Below are 14,886 nucleotides of genomic sequence, written 5' to 3'. Positions count from 1 at the left end.
CTTTGCATCTCATTGCAACAAACCAGTTTTGTTTCTTTGAGTAAAATGCACCATCCCACCCCCAACAATCAACTTCTAGTGAGTGGCAATTATTTATGTGAAGAGTTCCAAGAAAGTGAAGGTGATCCTTTTCCAGAATGAAGTTTTGTACAAATTAAAGAATGAACTCCAAAGTCAGAATTGCGCTGTGAACAAGGTCATCATCATCTCTACTTGGAAATAAGCAAAAGCTCTAATGTTTTGTCCATATATTCCGGTAATACAATGAATCTTCATTCATAGACTCTGTACTTAAAAATTCACCTACTCCAAGTTATTTGTAATGCAGCAGTACTTACAGTGTTTTGATGGTCATTTGTGGACATGTACAGAGGGGCAAAAATATAGAATAAGTACTTCAATAGACACATTCCCAGCCGAGTTTGAATGAAGCAATACTCTGCCTTCTTGTTTCAATTCTCATACTGTAGACAGGTGTTTTATTCCCTGTTTATTTAGTGCTACTAATGAATCAGCAATATATATTAAATAAGACGTCTTTAAACAAAAACACACTTAAAACAAGGTTATGTATTGATCACTTGACAAAAATATGATGACCAGAGGCTCAAAGGAACCTAACCTTATATTTCTCCTAGGAGCAATAGTTCACCATTTGCTAATTCAAAGTCTTTGTTGACTTTATAGAATATAACTACCATAAATAATGAGAATGGGCTGTATTTGCAAATGTAGGAATTCCTAATGATGTCATGAGCTATTTCATGGGACTGTCAAGGTACTATGGTACTAACAATTTCATGCCATTTTCTGCTTTGTGGAAGATGGACACTTAAAAAGCCATCCTGATTATTCCTTCTATGGTAGACAGTTTTTCCTGCTGTTCAATTCAACCAGTATTAACTGAATGTACTAGAATATACTGCTATTGGAAGATATGCAAAAGAAGCATTCAGCAGTCTTGACCTCAAGGGATTTCACCTTTGTTAGAAAGACTAGGCTTAAAGTGGCAGATGTAGCCAGGTCCAAAGGAAGGTAGACACATCTTAGAAATGGCAGGGAGAACAACGAGCTCCCTGAGGCATAACCTAAGGGAAACAGGCTATTTTTCTAATAGTAACCTTGAACTGTTAATTTAGTGTTTCCTCCAGGAACTCCACAAAGGAAGTTCAGCTTTAGCCAAAGCTGCTAATTAACTCCAAAGTTTCTACCACATCAGCACACACCTCAAGACCACCCCAGCATTCATTTCTCACCTGACAGAAGTCAAAAAACTGATGTAAGTGAGAACTGCACCATAGGAAATCTTTTTTCCACCATGAGAAATGGTTGCTGTATTTCCCTCAGTTTGATTATTTGGGGGACCTGTAATTTGACAGCTCAAAAAAAACAGCATTTATGATACTCAGAATAAAAACAGTAATGTTAATATATTAAGCATCCAGTATACACCAGAACCTGTGCTGGGTTCTGGGAACACAGGGATAAAAGTCACAGTCTCTACCTTTAAGTGTCTCACAGTCAAATAGGAGAACCTGATTACTATGCCAGTGGGGTAAATGCTGTGGGACAGCGGGCAGGGGTATAGGGCTTGTGGCAGCATATAATCTGTAGTAGGAGTCTTGGGTGGGGTGGGGGGGTGTATTGCTTCTTGCTGGAACAGAACCATGAAGGTGAAGGAATTGGCCAAATGAAAAAAAGTAGAGGTGAACATTCCATGAGGCAGGAACATTTTATGAAACCCTAGAGGCATAAAAGAGCTATGAGTATTCTGTGACCTATAATATAGGGTGAGAAATGGAAGAATTTTAAGAAAGAAGGCTGGGAAGATGCAAGGCCCTGATCATGAGGAGCCTTGAAGACCAAGTTAGAAAGAGTCCACTGAAGGTTCACAGAGGCAAGCAAAATGGTCATATTTGCATGTTCTATAGATGAGTTAGAAGTAGTACAGAGAATGCATTGTGGGCTGGGCTTGTCTGAGAATGAAGAGAACAGCTGGGCTGTTAGAAAGCCACTGGGAAAATAAACCAAGAGAGGAGCAGTCAGAATTTAGTGGAAATGAGTGGTTAGAGAGAAATTAAGAAAGTAGTATTGAAAGAACTCAAAGAGCAGTTGGCAGTGAGAGGGGTGAAGGAAAAGGGATCCAGAAGGAGAAGGTTTGGGGATGATGGTAAGTTTAGAGGGTATTGAGTTAGGAGTGCCTGAGGAGATGTCAGCAGGCAGCCAGATATCCAGAGTTGAGTTCAGGAGAGTGGTTTGGGCTGGAGATGAGAATTTGATGATTAGTTTAGAGATGACTATTGAAATCAAGGGTTTACATTTACACAAGGCAGTTGAGAATAGAGGAGAACCACAGAAATCACTTGGGGGAACACTAATATTAAAGGGATTAAAAAGGAAGAATAAGTCTGAGATGAAGCAGCCATAAATAAAGGAGGAAATCTAGCATAGCATCGTATCAGATAGGAAAGAAGACAAGAGTGTCATGGAGGAGGGAGTGGTCAAGAGACTGTAACTATGGGGAAGGAAAGTACAATTGAATTGGTCATTAATGACCTGAGGTAGTTTTAATGGGGAGTAGAAATGGAAGCAGAGTGCTCTGTTAGAGATGCAAAAGAAAGCAAAGAGCTAAAAACAGGGCAAATGTAGACTGGCTGTGGATAAACCTGACTTTCAAGGGAACAAGGTGGGGGCAGATAAGAGAAAGTGAAAAGTTAAAGAAGGTTTCTGCCATTGCCAGTTGGAACTTAGCCCTGGTTCTTAACTGCTGGCAGGGTATAAGGAGCATTTTCAAATTGCACATGACTACAAATTACACAGATTACAAAATGAGAACCTCATAGTGAGGGAGTAAGGGTGGGGAGGATGAGAGAGGATCAAGAATAGAGGAAGCCTTGGGTAAGGGGTTCTGAAGAGGATATTTCTAGAAGAATCTATGAAGAATAATGAAACAGCATGAGGCTAAGACTCAGAATCTGTGAATGCCTCTTACCAGCTTCCAACTTGATGCAGTTTCGTCATCTCCCAGAGCCTGCATATCCTCACATGCAAAACAAGCTAAATACAATCTGCCTTGCTGGGTTGTAGTGAGAATTAAACAGGATAATACGCATGAAGAACACCTTGGAAATTGGAAGGCCCTATTGTACTTGTGTGAGAGGGGGGCCTCCTTGCTGCCCGTTACCATCTGCTGAGACGCCTTTTCCTGCTGAAGTTATATCAGGTGCCATGGGAAAAATTTCTTCCAAACTACGTGCAGGATCTCTCTTCTGGGGATTTCTATCTTTTTTTTTTCTTACTCACTTGAGATGTAGAGTTCTGTGGATGAATAAGAGGAAAAAAAATTAATTGTTTTTAAACATTAACATAGCACTCACTAATCACTAATGGTAACAACAGGTGGAGATAAATATGAAAATATGCAAACATATTTCTTTCTAGGTATTTAATCTTCCCAGCCATGACCTTTGTAAGGAAAAAAATCTTTGTGGAGATCACTACCTTAGAAAAGGATAGCATTATACCATGACTGCTAAGATGCCAGGGACCACAAGGCAAGTAAGCCAGGCACACATCCATTTCCTTCCCCTCTTTATTGTTTTAAATTAGCAGTTCCCTCTTGGTCCAACAGAATATACCCTCCTACTGATGTGTGCCATATAGTTGCTAATATGTATATATATTATAAATGAAATAAAATAAAGTATTTTACAGAAAGCCTGGGCATTAGGAAAATATAATGTAAAATAAAATAAAACAAAAATACATAGGTGCTAGGTATTTTAAACTAAAGCAAATATTGTAAAGTGGCATGCTGTGGACCAAGACCATCCTCAAAAATATTTTTTGTTTGACCCATGGATTGTTTAAGACACACACACAACTGGAACCAGTGTTTCAAAATCAATATAGTTATATTTAAACATCCCAATATCTACCACCTCTTAGAACATCGGAAGATTAGGCAACACAAAGCGTGGCTTTTATAGCCCTAAATAGAAGTGAGCGGCTCTGTCTCCAGTTCATCCCAAGTTCCACTCCTCCCTCTTGCCTCCTCGGGCTGGGGCCCACAGGTCAGCCTGAAGTATGTCAGACAGTATGACCCCTGTTATATGTCAGACCACTGGTACACTACAATGGAAGAGAAGATGTTTGTCCAAGGATAAAGTGGCTAAAAGATGGAAAAAGGAAACAAACTTTTCCCATCCCAGATACTTGGTGGGGAGTGCCTGACTCTTAGCTCTTAAACAACATTCCATCTACTTTACCATGGGGCTCTGCAGAAGTATAAGTCAAATCTTCCTTGTGAGTTTTTCTGTATGCTAGAGATTAAAATAAAAGCAACTACTTCCTTTGGGATAAGTCTAATGCGTAGCCCAAGAGAAAAATTCGTATTACTTCAGAAGCTGAGACAATTCGCCAAAAGATCCCAAGAGGCTCTTCCTACCCTCAAAAGGTCAAGAAAATTTGATAACCTGTGGTGAAGTGGAAAGACATCTGGTAGACCACACTTTAGAGTTAGGAAGAGAAAGCTCATTCCTAAGTTTTATTCATACAGATGTACTGGCTGTGGCTGGTGTTTGCCACATAGAAGAAATTCCCAAGCATTGCGTTCTTGGGCTCTCGTCAAGTGGTCTGTTGTCTGGAATTTCCTATTCTCCAGCCCCAGAGCAGAAAGCAAACCCCCCACACACACCAGCTTTGGCCGTCATGAGGTTTAAAGAGGATCATTTGTTTTCATTACAGCCCCTTGAAGCCCTTCCTTCCCTCCTCATTAATGAATTTCCAGTCTTTCATCAAAAAACAAAAACAAAAAAACAAACACAAAAAAGGACCTGACAGAGGACATGGTTAAGTGGCTGGCGCGCATGGCGATGCCGGCTTTAAAGAGAGTAGACGGCCATTTACTGATCGCAAGGAGGGGTTGACATCTTTGGTTAGTATGCTAATTTCATCTCCTGCATTTAACATTCAGATCAGGTCTGTACAGGCCCTCCAGAGCAGCAGAGTCCGGGGATGGGTGGCTGTCTGCCTTGCAGCATTGAGCATTCTCGGCATGAATTGCATAAATGCCCAAACACTGTCTGCTCCGACTTTATTCTCTTTTCCTCCCTCTCCGAGAGAGACACAGACACAGAGCCACACACATGCAAGCACACACTACATGTAATGCCATCACTCACACACACACACACACACACACAGTATAGACACAGGTCTCTATGAATGCTGAAGAAATGCAACGCAAGGTGCCCAAGTCATCCACGACTGGCTTAATTCCTCCTTCTCTGGGTTTCCAAGGCATACTTCTGCAGGATATATCTCTCCTACTCAAGAAACTTGCAATGTATGGGGGAGTCCGAATTTAAAAAGCGATATGGAGAATAAAACCCCAGTCAGAAGGAGGACATCTTATCTATTGACCTTCCAGTCTCAGAAATCCTTTCAATAAAAAAAGCCCCAATTCCATTCAGGTGAAAGAGAACCAGATAGCTCAGTTAAATGAACACCCAGAAATAAAAGAAGATCCAGCTCATTTTATTCCTCGGGGTCTCCACTTTGTCATTTGTGTTTGGAACCCTGTATTAAAAAAAGTCCTATTCATGACTGGTTTTGGACTCACCATGCCACAGCTGGGTGACAACAGAAGAGGAACCCCAGACTAGCTCCCCCATGGTGGTTCAAATGGCAAAAGACAGTCACCTGGCACCATCGCCAGAAGCCCAGTCTACGGAAAACCGAATCTCCTCAACCTCCTTTTTCCAGGATATTTTTGTAACATTGCAGCAGCTTCCTGGAGACAAACAGAGAATCGGCAGCTCCTATTATCAGAAGGCACATTTAGGGTTGCTTTTAATAAACCGAAGCAATTTTGAGCATGCAGGAGCTCCAATTAAAAGGAAAGGACAGGTTGGTTTTTACTGTTTTGTTTTCTTAAAGTATGACATAGCTGTGTAACCTGGAATGCTGTGGTTCCTTCCTCTGGACACCCTGGTGGTCCCTGGTCCTGTCCCCTGGTGCCCACACAGGATTTCATGTTGGCTGAGGAACACCAGGCAATTCCTGTCGGAGCCTCCGACAGGAGCAAGGGGTGTTTCCTCTGAGCTGCAGACTTGATTTGCCTCGATTTTTTTTTTTTTTTGGCTCTGGTCCAAGATGTTTTCCTGTCATCATTTCACTGTCTTTTCCAGTAATCCCTTTGTTAAACATTGCCAACAATTAGTCGATTTATCTCCTCCACCACCACCACCACCACCACCATCACCACCACCCCCACCTCCATATCCAGGCAAACACACACTCCACTAAGCCCCATCACTGTCTTGTTTCGCCTTCAAGTATAAGAAATTACAGCTTCTCATTAGCTGGAGAGCACGTTTGGAACGGCTTTGTGTTTACTCACTTAGCAAGTGATGCTGGCCTTTTTAATTATTCTCCCTCCGCGTGCCATCAGAGAGCGGCAAGCTGTTCCAGTCGAACCAAGCGACTGCATATCCTCCACAAGGCAGTTGGAAGTAATCGTGTTTTACCTCGCTGCTGCTGCTTTCTTCCTGTCCTTGTCAGCAAGCCAAGGAATCCCCCCAAAGCTCTTACGTAGGAGATACCAAAACTGTGAGTCACTTCTCACTCCCAGAGCCGAGGGAGTCCGCTGCACGGTGCACGGAGCAGCAGACCACGATGGGGGCTTCCTCCAAGCCACCGAGATCCCTGGAACCAGATGCCCATCATCACTTGGTTTTTCTTGCTGTTGCTCCCTCTTTCTCTTCCACCCTTGTCCACTCCTTCATTTCCCAGTGCCTTCCTCGTTTCCTCTTCCTTTCTGTGTCGCCGACAGCCGCAGACCCAGCAAGAGCTGGGTCCCTCTCGCCTTCTGGTGTTTTTTTTTTTTTTTTCCCCTGCAGCAGGCTTTGGCTGCTACCTCTGCGAGCCGGATCACCAAAGACACACGACTCACTCACAATGAATAATCAATACAGATATTGATCTGCGGAAAATGTTTGTAAATTCCTGAAAGGGAATCAGGAGCAGGGGGCAGGGAGGCTCGTGGGGGACGACGCTGGAGGGCTCGTGGCGGTAGGCAGCAGAACTTCATTTGGATCCCAAGTCTTGCCGGCTCCGAGGTGACGGTACCGGAATGCGTGCGGTCGAGGGTGTGCGCGTGTGAGTGCGCGTGTGACGAGGGTGTTGTGCATTCTCCTTTCTCTACAGCTGCTTTCCCCAAAGAATCAAGAGCCAAATGGTCGGGAGCCCCCGTCAGTGCCATGTCTTGGCTGCGGGCCAGCACTGTTTTGTTTTCATTATCACACGCTACTTTGCAATTTGCATAAATACAGGGTTATTTTTTATCGTGTCGCCCAAAAGATAGGGGAAAAAAATAGAAGTCTTTGTTGTGTGCAAGAGGGGCTTGCTGCCTACTCATCGTGGCTAAGGATTTAGTGTATGTAGAGGGCTCCAGTAGAAATGCGGCCAAAGAAGTGGAAATCACAGAAAAGAAGGCAGGAGAGACAAAAAGAGGACTTTAAAGAGAGAACTGCAGGCCCCTCAGCTTGGTGGAACCAAATATTAGGGACACGTTTTCCTCTGTGGAGAAGGGCTAGAGCCTTAGACAAGCAAAGAAGAGAGAAAGATCACCAAGGTCTAACCGGTGCCCTGGAGTCGGGAGGTTTCCCTCTGTCAGCTGCAACCAGCTATTTATTCTCAGTGGGAATGGTAAGAAGGACATTGAACACAAACTTGCCTTTTCCTGCCCTCATGCAAAACCTAGAAAGAGTGGGGGCAGAGGAAGCGTCCCCTCCCTCCCTCCTCTCTGCGCCATTGGGTTTTCAGCAGGCGAGCAGTTCTGGACCCTGGGCTTTTATCCACCCCTTCCCCTACGACTCCATCCTTCCGTCGTTCACCTGAGCTTCCTGAATTGCACTTGCCCTAGTACGGAATGGAATTTGCACCCTCCCCTTGGCTTTCTCACCTTCAGGAAAGTGAGCCCAGGAGCATCTTACTCTAGACAATATGCTTTGGGTGACTTTCTCCTGCCTGCGCCCAGTCCTGGCTGTTGAGATGAGGCCTCCTGAAGTTATGCCCCCACGTGGAAGCCAGGCACGCTCACGTGTCCCAGGGAGTGACACCTCATTGCTGAAAAAGCTTCTAGCTCTCTCAGGCCATTGGATGTCCCCCTTTGATGTCCTCTTTCATCTGTCCCCCCACTCACTCTGGTGGTGGTTTTTTTGGTTTTTTGTTTGTTTGTTTGTTTGTTTGTTTTTGATTCAGTAGTAAAATCTCTTTGGGATCGTTCTCCTCTTTTCTCCCATTGCTCTGTCTTCTGCTGGCCTGGTGACAAAAGGGATGCGTCACCTTTGAGATAGCCATCTACAGTGAGACCTCCGAAGAGGATTCAATTCCAGCACCCCCTGTCCAGAAAGGAGCTGTGCGCTTTATCAGCCAGCAGCAGCAGCAGGAGAAGGAACACGGATTTTTTTTTTTTATCCCCTTTCTGGCTTCTGATTAGCTCCAGCAATCCAATTAGCAGAGGAATTTATATCTCGGGCTGAGGTGCCCCTACTCATCACGGCAGCTCAAGCCCACTCATAAATTCTGCGGATACTACATCCTCCTATGACATGGATTAATTACAACATCAGACCTTCCTGAGTAGGTCGACCAGTGAAGGTATATGTGAATATCAGAAGTGAAAAAGAGGCAAAAAGGCAGGACTTTTTGTGCATCACCAAGGATGCATGAAGGCTGTCCTGTGCACCCGCCACTCTGTGCATCCCTCACTGTTCTAGTGTGTGTCAAAGAGGCTGAGTGGGCCAGATTCAAGCATTACGCAGGAGTGGCTACATCATGGCACACCCATGTGTTTTCTCCTTATAACTAAGACATTTATTGTGAAACTTTGGGACTCCTAGAGACTGACTCACTTCTTCCTTCTAGCCTATACTTCCCCCAACACAGTTAAATTATTTAAAATAGCTCCATGAAGAGAAATGTCATTATCTTCATTGGTATTCCATTCCAGTTGGGTGCAATTGTGATATTGTTGTACCCTTCTATCTATCTACGACTTCATTCCAAATTTATCTTTATGTTCATCAATCTCAAGCATCTACCTCTCCATTCACCTAACTATATTCATTTATATATCAACTCTTTATTCTGCTTCCCAGCATTCTGTTCATCCATGTGCATCTAGCTATCCATTTTCTAACCAGGTATTGATCTATGAATATCTTTCTATTATCTGTCATCTACTTGCCTATCCTTTGTGTCTCTATTAATTCATTCTTCTGTATTATCCATCTGTTTTTCCTTCTATTCATTAATCTATTCGTGTGTCTATCCATTCAATCATCTATCATTTGCTTATCAGTTGCCTTTTACTTTGTGCCTTTTGTTGCCTATGATGTTAACAGAATCCCAGACTCACATTCTCAATCATTTTTCAGGTAAATAATGCCCAATTTCCTAATGAAGTCTATAAATGCCATACACTTGGTTATCTGTTCTCTGGTTTAAAAGTCCTATAAACTAAAGAAGTTCATAAAATGGCATGATTTTAAATGAGTTAAAAACTGCAAAGAAAATATTTTTTCCTGGATTCCTGGGGCATTTTCTTTGCTTAATACAAGTATGCATTTCTCCTCCCTTTTAAACCATGGCTTTAAAAGAGGGAAATTTCAGATAATGTGTTACACATAAATCTCATTCAGGATGTTGTGTCTAACACTGAGAGAACTCCTTGCAAAGGATCTAATTCAACCAGAGCTAACTTGAGATTATTTTTATCATAAAGCAAAACAGATACTAAACCCTAACATGGTAATGTGGTCATACATGTGTGGATTTATGTTATATCCAGGTCGGTGGTCGAGTAGCGATTTGGGAACTAAAAATAAATATTGTTTTTCCCTCATTACTTTTATTCAGAATACATTCAGGTTTTGGCCAAAACTTGAGATTCAACATCATCTCAGAATGACCCTTCATTTATTAGCATCCAAGATAATGGGTCATGTGAAGCATTATTGGTTTGGGGAGAAACATTAATGGATGAATCTCATTTCTCTTTGGGACAGAAACTACAGTTTGTTGCTGTGAGTGAGGACTGAGGCATTTGATGGGCTTTTCTCTGTATTTCTAGGGAATCCCTTCCCAAAAAACAGCCCAGGTCAGAATCCTAAGGGCAATGTCTCTGACCCTAGCCATCTATAATAATCTGTTAGTTTGCTGCCAGTATTATCAGTTAAGTATCCAAGTTTTGCTTTTTTTTTTTTTAACTAAATTGAACTGTATTAATGTAGATAAAGTCAATAAAGACCTCAACAGTTCTGGAGTTGCACTCCTCAAGGAGCAAACAAGGCTCCAAGCCATGTGTCCTCCAAAAAAACGAGGGGGGTGAAAACCCCTTCATTCTTCTTCTCATGTTATTTCCATTTATTCCATTGCCATAGCTTTCTGGATCCTGTCATAATCAGCAATGAGGTTACATGATATCATGTTCGAGTCGTGGCTTTTTTGTCATGCTAACCAGGGCCGACTTCTCCATTAGTCTCAGTAGACACGCTACAACACTTTCAGGGGCCCACAGTGTTTTAATTTCTTTTAAAATCATTAAAATGGTAAAAATTTTGGTTAAGGAAAATGTGGGGGCGGGGGGGTTAGATATTTTTTATTTTTAAGTAATCTCTACAGCCAACATGGGGCTTTAACTCACAACCCTGAGATCAAGAGTTGCATGCTTTCCTGACTGAGCCAGCCAGGTGCCCCAGTCAAAGAAAATGCTTTAATATCTAATGTTAATGTATTTATATTAATGTCAGTGCAGTCATAAAACATAAGTTTGAATAATTTTTTAGGGAGGAAGGAGTCCAGGAAGGCAAAAGCACCATAGCTAATGAAAGCTACACATGATGTGGCTTTGACATTTACCAGACTTCTTGTAACAGTTGTGCTCAAACTAGTGTGGTGGTTAAGGACCTGCTCAGGAGCCAGACTGCCTGGGTTCAAATCCTGGTGGTATCACTTTCTCTAGAGTCATGCACTTCTTTGAGTCTCTCCTTAGCTGTGAAATGGAGACAACGGTATCACTTAGTGCATAGGAATGCTGTGAAAATTAAATGAGATTGTGCATGGAGCCTGCACGTAATAAGGGCTCAATAAAATTTGTTATGATGACTGTTATTATTGTTTTGGTTTTGATGTCTGTGCTTTAATTATCCGCCTCTCTGTAATCCAGCAACTCTGACTAAATCAGTTCCTTTTATTTAAAAAAAATTGTATTATCTTCTAGTCCCCATGGACAGAAGAAAAAGATGATAAATGAAGTTTTCTTCCTACTCCAGAAACTGGGAAATTTTCTCTCTTGGAAGTAGTAAATTCCGTACTGTCTACCTGGAGCCAGGTCTTTATTCTGTATTATAAAACTCTTCTAATAAATCAGCGTCATCTCTCTTGATCGGAGATTTGATTCTTTCCTAACCTAAAACAATTCCTGCAAAAATCTTATTAAGAACCACAGGTTAAAAAGAATATTGTCAAAACTTTCTCTCTCCTTTTTTCTCTTTACTTTATTATCCCCTCATTTTTTTTTGTCATTTAACTCCAATTATGAGATGCTAAGTGCTTTTGGAAATTTCATTGTTAATATCTTCTTACAGTGCTATTAACGTAAATCAAGTTTAATAGTGTCCCAGAAAGTGTAAAAGCAATCAAAAATTCAGTACTCACGAATCATTCTGTAATTTCAGCATAAAATGTTAATAGAAATAATATCCAATACCATAAAATATCGGTAAATTCAACTTTAAATATATGTGATGAATTACTTCTCCATCCTATAGCATTCGTGGAATATTCTAGTATGAAGTACTTAATTGGCCAAGCCATACCTCAGTCATGTTAAGGCTGCCAGAAGTCCCCTCCTCTCCTTTTCCTCTTACTAGCCAATCCTGAGAGAATGGACAGCTCAGTGACAGGCATTTCTTTATCCCAGACATGCTGAGTTATTTGGCTATCAGGAAAAATGACTCAGGATCAGGATGGGAAGTACAGTCAACTTGAAGGAAGTCAAATTAATGAGAACAAGATATTTTGGTTCAGTTCTAAGAATATTGATCAGCAGCTGCAAGGCCTTCGCTCCATGTAATCAGCAAAGATGGTTAAGATAGAAGCCCTGTCCTTGGGGAGCTCACATCTTATGAGCTAGGCCAAGGCCAAGACACATACAACATACAGCATTTCTGGCCCAGCTGTGAAAACAATTATCATGTAGGAAGGCTCGGATGGACTAGCAGTTTGTTGGTAAATTGTAAAAGTGGGCTAAAACAGATATATATGTATGTGTGTGTGTATATATATATATATATATATATATATATATATACTTTAAGAACTTTAAATTTAAAATGCCCTACATCTTTTTGCATGAACCACCACCACCATATTCCTTTTCTACATTTTCTAGTCTTTGAAGTGAAGGGAGAATATAAGGCACCCAAGAGGCCATCAGAGTGCAGAATCCATCAGTTATACCTGTCCTACATACACGGCAATTTTTAGCAACTCACCTGTGTGTTTTCACAGAGTTAGTTTAGCTGTCATAGAAACAACTTTTTTGCACCTGTATACCTCTGGCTTATATTTTATTTAATTAAATTATGAATTTCATAAGCAAGAATGACTTCCATAAAGAGGCTGGGGGCAAACACAATTGACTCTTAGGAAGGATACAATTCAGCTGGTGGGGCTAGGACTGCTCAGATGCTCCAGGTAATAGATTATTATCTGGGACCACATGGAGTGCTGTGGGCATCTGTCAGTGGGGCTTCCAAAGGGAATGGAGAGTGACTGTCAGTTCAGTTAGTTAGTGAAGTGGATATTGCTTCAGGAGTTTCTACTCCTGAAACAGAAAGGTGAGCCCAGAGACAAAGAATGCAATGCTGGGTCAGAACAAAGACCCATGTTGAGCCAGCATTCAATCTGTGCTAGGATTATACGATGTATAACACAGGGTTAATGGGTCCATCTGACATCAGGGAGTCAAGTTAGGATTTTGAATACTTATAATTGAATAGTTTGCTGTGTCTCCGACCTCCAGACATGTATTCAAATCTCCTTAAATTTATAGCTTCATTTATAGCCTGTAAGAATATTCCAAAAAAAGTCTCATATATTTATTCTCTATTGTAAACAGTCATATTTCTCTATTTGTCCTAAAAGAAGCTTTCCTTAAATCAATGCTCCCTTCAAATGTGGAATGCATATCCACAGTGATGTGAAAGACCGTGTTTAGAAGTACACTAACAATTTTAGCATTTATGCATATATAAAAATATAACCACATAATCTCATGTTTTCATGGATATTGTCTCAGGATAAGGCTAAATCCACATAAGTAAAATTGTAAGTCTACTGAAAGAAAAATATGAAGTCACAATGAAGGTGGTACAGGAATAGGACAGAATCATGAAGGTGACAAGGCCAATAATTGAAGTTTAGGAAAGCCATCTTAATCTTGAAGAAAGATCTCTAAGTTCAAGTACTCTACAATTCAACCCCTCACATTTGGGCTTCCATGCACAGGCTTGCATTTTAAAGATGCCTGAGAGACCTCTTTTCAGTGAAAAATTCTCGGTGGCTGTTGTAGCATGGAGTCCTTTTCCTTACAAATAAGACTGTTGGCTGCAGTTCTACAAAAGCTCTTCTTTCTTCACAAGCCACACCTAGAGATACAATGCAACACACTTAGAAACAACACTTGAGGACTACTGCTTGTTTGAGTTGACTTGTCTTGCTTAGGTGAGGTCGACCTGCTCTCCACAAGTCTGTCCTTGGAAATTTCCATGTCAAGAAAATTGATACAACCACAGAGAAGCGGCCTCGAAACTCAATATGTGGCTGATTTGAACAAGACAAATGTCTGAGTATTTCATATACATGTTGTGCTGCTAAATCTACTTTTTATTTTGCATTTTCTTACATGGTAAGGGAAAGCAATACTCTAAAGCCATGTATTTTCAACATGCTTTTTTACATTGTCAATCTTAGTGTATGACATTCATATGAGAAGAGATTATTCTAACACCTGGGAAATATCTGTTCATCTTTAGAAAATAATTATAACCATCAGTGATGACTTCAGGGTTAGAGAAGTATAAGAAAAAGATGTGAGAGGCTTCTGGGAAACAATGAGACATGTAGGGGAGAAAAAGATTTATCACTGAGTTTTGCATAATAAAGAAAATTTTTTAAAAACCTGAAAATCCAATGATAAGGGTTATATTAAATAAAATATAGTCTATCCATACAATGATACACTGCACAGCCGTGTTGTGAAGTAATATTTAAAGACATAGAACATATATACAAGACATTAATACGTGATTTTTAAGTTAAAAAATAGCATAGATAGGATATCCCAATTTTATTTTTCAATCTATTAAAAGATGCAACTTAAGATGAAAATGTATAAAATGTATATTCATATGTGAGCAATCTATAAAAAGAAAATAAATACTTATATATAAAGGTGTATAAAATATAGACTTCAAGATTGTAACTATGAAAAGAAGTATTATATTTTTTTTGTATTTTTTCATATTTTTTGTATTTTATATATATTTTTTTACTTTCCAAATTTTCTATGATGGCCACATATCTTTTATGTGAAAAAATCATAGATAGAGATATAGATATATAAATAAAAATATGTATTACTAGGCAAGACCAGATAGCAACCTGATATACAGAATTACTTTTATTTATGAGGCATTTGGCCTTAATGCCACAAATTTTGTAATCCTAGAAGCATGTTTATCTAGTAAACCCTGTTTTCCATTATGATCATGGCCATGGGTTGGGATGTTGTGATTAGTCAAATCTTCTTAGAAG

General features: G+C 40.5%; 1 long non-coding RNA gene across 1 annotated transcript; it reads right to left on the bottom strand.

Moving 5' to 3' along the window:
* Positions 1-544: 544 nt before the first annotated feature.
* On the bottom strand, positions 545-7,227 carry LOC113604337 (uncharacterized). Its single transcript, XR_003426222.2, has 3 exons — positions 6,404-7,227; positions 5,624-5,794; positions 545-3,318 (listed from the first exon to the last, which is right to left on the bottom strand). It is a non-coding gene; the product is annotated as an uncharacterized LOC113604337 (long non-coding RNA).
* Between the last annotated feature and the right edge of the window lie 7,659 nt (positions 7,228-14,886).

This window comes from Acinonyx jubatus, chromosome E2, assembly GCF_027475565.1.
Source record: "Acinonyx jubatus isolate Ajub_Pintada_27869175 chromosome E2, VMU_Ajub_asm_v1.0, whole genome shotgun sequence".
NCBI lineage: Eukaryota > Metazoa > Chordata > Mammalia > Carnivora > Felidae > Acinonyx > Acinonyx jubatus.
The sequence above is the reverse complement of the archived record's forward strand: the minus strand, read 5'-3'. Positions and strand labels throughout refer to the sequence as shown.